We start from the raw sequence: 5,421 nt of genomic DNA, 5'->3' as shown, positions 1-5,421 counted from the left end.
GCCTCGATTATAATCCGGAACTTGCCTGGAGGATGGAGAAAATAGTTCTACCTGTCATCATTCCCCAGCCAATACATGAAAATTTTAGGGAGGAACTGTCGGGTGATAACGGAATCCTGTCATGCCAGGGTCCAGAAGGAGCAATGGCCAAGTTCCTAGGATTAAGCAAGGCAATTATGGCTGAGATAAAACTAGGATGGGCAAATTGAGGGACCCAAGGTGGCAAAAACCGAAAAACGGATATAAACCAGCAATCCGTTGACTTCAAATGGGACGGATTATTTCACACGACACACCTCCTCAATCCATAATGCCTCCTCAAATCCAAAGACTTTCCTAACATTTGATGCCTAGGCCTGCAACTCACTCTCTCCCAGTGACCATTCAGCAAAGAGGCTACCATAATCCCCCTTCTTTAGCTTTCTTCTAATCCCTCCAGCGTCCTTTCTGGTTTCCTTTCTCCCTTGCCTTGGGTTCTTTTCACTCACATCCAGCCAGCATTTTCCACCTCGAGTTCCCCAAACCTTGTTGATTTCTCCCACCTTCCTCGCCCTCCCCAACCTGACTGGGACCTCTCCTGGTCAATCTAAGTTTCTCCCACTTCTCCCACCACATTGGTTTTCCCCTGCCCCCCCCCCCCCCCCGTGCCTTAGTTTTTTTCTGCCATGGGCTGCGGACATCTTGTCTTAAATAAAGTGGATCCAGCCCTGGGGCTCCTGGACTCCGCCACTGCCCGGATGCTCAGGCCCACGCAGAGCATAGTCACCGCCGTTGTTGTCCCAGAACTCGCGACCCGTCACACGGTAGCGTAGGGCGAAGAGCAGGGCGCCCCCAATGGGCGGCGCTGGAAGACGGAAGGCGAAAAGATCGGCTTGCGGAGGGGGCGGGGCCGGGCCGGCGTAGGCGGCGGGCGCTTCGTGCTGGCTTCTCCAGCCCTCGGCGCTCCAGCGCTTGCTAACTCGCTTCTTGTAGGCCAGGTCCAGCACGCACGCGCTCCCAGCCACGCCCAGTGGTCCCGCCTCGGCGCGTTCCAAGCAGATGCGCTGAGCCTGTAAGCGGGCGGCGAAGCCGGGCTCGCTGGCCGGCTCTAGGGCTGCGCGCGCCTCCTGGAGGCTTCGGGAGCGCGGCTGACAAGGCGCGAAGTGGCGGAGGGCGTCTCTTTGCAGCTGGATCTGCACGTGGCGGGGTACCCGAGGCAGCTCTTCGGGGCGGAAGCGGCGCACCGCGGCCAGCTCCAGCCCCAGCGCGTCAGCGAAACGCACTCTCTTGCGGGTGTCCGGGCTTCGGCTGCGGGGTGCCCGGGCCCCGCCGCCTCCGGCGGGTGTGGAACGGGCCCGGCGACCCCGACTCCGAGCGTGAGCGCGGGATCGGGCCCCCAGACGCGTACCGCCCTCGGCTGGCTCCCTCTGTATATTTATTAAATACTTATACCAGGTCCTTTTTTTTTTTTTTTTTTTTTTTTTTTTTTTTTTTTTTTACTGTCAGTGGATTATTGACCCAATACTGTTCACTTGCTTTCTTCTCTAGTCTCTCACTTGACAGTGCATTTCCATCAGCAAATATCCCATAGCACTCTCATGCTAAAATAAAAAGAAAATCAAATATTTTTCTTAACATTGGCTATTTTCCACCTACAGAGGCACTTCTGCCTACACAGGTTCTTCTAGGTGTCTTTCTACCCATTTTCTGTAAGAGTACATATTTCTTCCTATTACAGCTCACATTGCATTGCCTCTGAGAGTAGCCTTCCTCATCACATATGCTTCTCAATTATTTAAGATCTGAGTTCTACTCTCTTCACTATACTAAAACTAGTGATGACAAAGTTGAAACAAATTTCCAGCTTGCTAAATACAATAGATTTTCTCCAAAATAAAACTATCTTATGACAGTAAATATAAGAGCATTGTTTTACATTTCTTTTTTTTTTCCTGAAAAATCTCCTCTCTGAAACTCTCTGTCCTTTCTTGATTCTTTCCTTGATATTTCAAGTTATGTCTTTTTTCCCCAGGAGTCAACATAGGTATTAATGACTATGCACTTTATATCCTTTTCTAATTTATTAGTTGTTTTTGCTTTCATAACTCTATAGGCCCATGATTTCCATTTTAGAAGATGACTATTTATTTGCTTATCTCTAGTCAAACCTGTATTCTGAGATATAGATCTTTGTATGTAATTCACTGACCCATAAAATACTTAAAATGTCATGACTTCAATATTTCAAAAACAAATTGAATGTGCTCCTGTTTTAGTCAGCTTTTATGTTACTGTGACTAAAAGTCCTGACCAGCACAATCCTAGTAGAGGAGGAAAATATTATTTAGGAGCTAATGGGTTCAGAGGTCTCAGTCCATAGACAGCTGGTTCCATTTCTTGGGACTCAAAGTGAGGCAGAACATCATAGTGGAAGAGAGAAACAGAGGAAATAGGCTCACATAATGATCAGAAAGCAGAGACTCAACTTGCCATACACAAAATACATACTTTAAAGGCACACTTCCAAAGACACACATCTTCTGATGACATCTTACCTGCCTTCAGTTATTACTCAATTAATCTCTTCAAGGGATTAACTCACTGAGTGGGTTAAAACAGTCATAACTCAAACATTTCTCCTCCAAACCTTCTTGAATTGTCTTACATATGAGATTTTAGGCAACACCTAATATCTAAACCATAACAGTTCCTAAATATGTTTTTATTTCCATGTTACATTATTGAATTGTGTCACTAGACTACTTGGGATCCAACTTTAGTTCAGTTTTTTTTTCACCATCAATTGCAATTTACTTCTATTTTACCTGGAATTTTCTGAAATTGTATACTTTTCTCCATCTGCTTCATCACTACTCTTGTCAACATGCCTGTTTCCTTTTCCTTCCTTTTTGTGTAAGTTTTAAAATTTCATGTTCATTGTAGCCCATCCCAGTCTCCTTACTGCAGCCATAATTAATTTTTCAATATGATAATTTAATCTTCTTGCTTATTCTCTGTCCTTACCTCCCAGTCCCTCAACAAAATTCAGTAGTTTCCCACTTCCTTTGGGATAAAACTAAAATTATTAACATTGTTTGTAACATCTTTATTTTTGGGTGTTTAAACATCTTTTCTACCTAGTCATATAGTATATATCTCAAATTCCTATTAAATGCTGTTTATTTTCTTAAAGTTATCTAACCTACCTAGTTAGGTCAAACACCCCAATTAAACCTACAATCACCATGATAACTATTCTTCACCTCATATCACAGTTGTCATATTTTATTAGATTGTCTGATAATTTATATTTACAATATCCAGATCTGGTATAAACACTATGAAAAGTAGAAATATGAAAATTTTCAGCTCTTTTATGTGCTCATGCTTGCCAGTAAAATGGTCTCATTAAACATTTGCTATATAACTGATAAATTAATGAGTGGTTAACTTTCACACTTCTTAAAATATAACTATTTTATCAGAATTTTTCTTTTGTCCCTTTGCACTTTCACTATGCTTGCTTTGCATAGATGATCCTATAAATTTTCCTGGCATTGGGTATCACTCAAATCTACATCTTCACTATCACACTGTACCTTGAGCTCCATTCTTGAGTCTCTGCCTCCTATTCACTTCCATTCTCAAAGAATAGATTTTTAAACTCCCTTTGTAGTTTTAATACCTGATTCAAATCATGCAAATGCTGTATTTATATGACTTTTCTTTTGAATTGTAGCTCAAGTAAACAACAAAAACACAAAATCAAGAGTCATTCTTCCTTTATATTCTCTTCCAATTCCAACATTTAATATGTTATTGTAAGAAATTTATAAAGGTCATCAAAAATGATCTTTCTATATCTCTGTCCCATATTCACACTTTATAGTTGAAAACCTAATCAGTAGGAAATATTTACAATAATATATTAAGTTCGCTTTATCTCTTCAATTCATCACCCATATTAAAGTGATCTTAAGAAAACACAATATGATCATTATATAGATTATATTTTCAAAATGGAGGTTCTATTTCTAAATTAAAATTCAAATTATACGTTAAGTTACACATCAAAACATTTCACTTATCCCCACACACTCTTGTGTACATTAGATTTTACATGTACATATTCTTGCATTTATTTATTAAATCTTCATTTTTTTAATCATTTGTTTTACTCCTGTTTTTTTATTGTGTTGTTGTTGTTGTTTTTGTAGGATTCATATGTGAGTAATTTTTGTTTTCCAGGTATTCACCATAGTGAATACTAAATAATTTCTTATTCTCACTTCATTGTAGTGTCTGTAAATTGAAATCAGAAAGGCATGAAATCACAAATTATACTCAAATTTCACATTTTCTTGGACAATGATATTTCTTTTAATCAAATTGATAAACTTCTGACCTTTATAGCTCAAAATATCTTACATGTGATAAGTATATATAGAGAGTATATATATATATATATAATATACATGACTATAAGATGTACAGATGTATATCAGTACACCTATATTTAAAATTAGTTATAAAATAAATTATTATAATATTTAAGTTATAAAGTCTCAAATAGTAACAGGCAAATTATGGAAAATCTTTGAAAAGACATTAAATTGAAATAAACTTATTTATTAAGTAAAAATTACTTAGTTGAATTTCACATAATTTTTCAGGAAAAAAGAAAGAAAAAGTAAAATAAGCAAAAATTTTTTAAAAAATTCTTGCTTTTGTCAAAACATTTATGAAAATCCAAAATATTTTTTTACCTAAAATTGTATATACATGATCAGGCCTACTTCTGGAAACTGAAACTTTTAGTAACTTTTTTTGGTCATTCTTTAGTAGTTGTCATTTGTATTATTGATGTTTTTGAAATAAAACTGAAGTGACTCATTTTCAAGAAGTGCTATTATTTTGATTGAAAGTCTGAATTCTTAATCTCAGTGATTAACAAATATTCTGATTTTTTTTTTGGTTGGATTAGTTTCTTTCCCATGGAGATTTATAATTCAAGTGAATGATGCATAGAATGACTCTATTTAGTATTAATAATTAACCTACAGTTAGTCAAGAAGATAATTTATAGGTTAGCTCTGGTTAGAGTCCCCCCCACCCCTTTGATTATTTTGTAGAGCTGAGGCTTAAACCAAGGGCCTCCTGCATTCTAGGCAAGCACTGTACCCTGCATGGTATCTGATTATGTAATCATTCCTCACCTGTCTTTCTTCCTTGTGTCACTTTTTGGCCCTCAAAGAAAGTTTTAAATTTTTATTTATATTTTATTTTTATTGGTGCATTATATACAGTATTGGAATTGTTGTCACATATTCACATTTGTACAGTTTAACAATATATTTTGTTCATTTTCAGTTCCCAGTACCTTCACTTTGCCTCCCTTGCTCCTTCACAAATATTTAAAACTGTTAAATCCAGAAAAACTCA

The 5,421-nt window shown here is 37.9% G+C and overlaps 1 pseudogene; it reads right to left on the bottom strand.

Annotated features, from left to right (window-relative positions):
* Positions 1 to 658: 658 nt before the first annotated feature.
* Positions 659 to 2,847, bottom strand: LOC144364782 (protein phosphatase 1 regulatory subunit 3E pseudogene; annotated as a pseudogene).
* Between the last annotated feature and the right edge of the window lie 2,574 nt (positions 2,848 to 5,421).

The sequence above is a fragment of the Ictidomys tridecemlineatus genome, chromosome 3, assembly GCF_052094955.1.
Source record: "Ictidomys tridecemlineatus isolate mIctTri1 chromosome 3, mIctTri1.hap1, whole genome shotgun sequence".
NCBI lineage: Eukaryota > Metazoa > Chordata > Mammalia > Rodentia > Sciuridae > Ictidomys > Ictidomys tridecemlineatus.
Note: the sequence above shows the minus strand (reverse complement) of the source record. Positions and strands in the feature narration are given on the sequence as shown.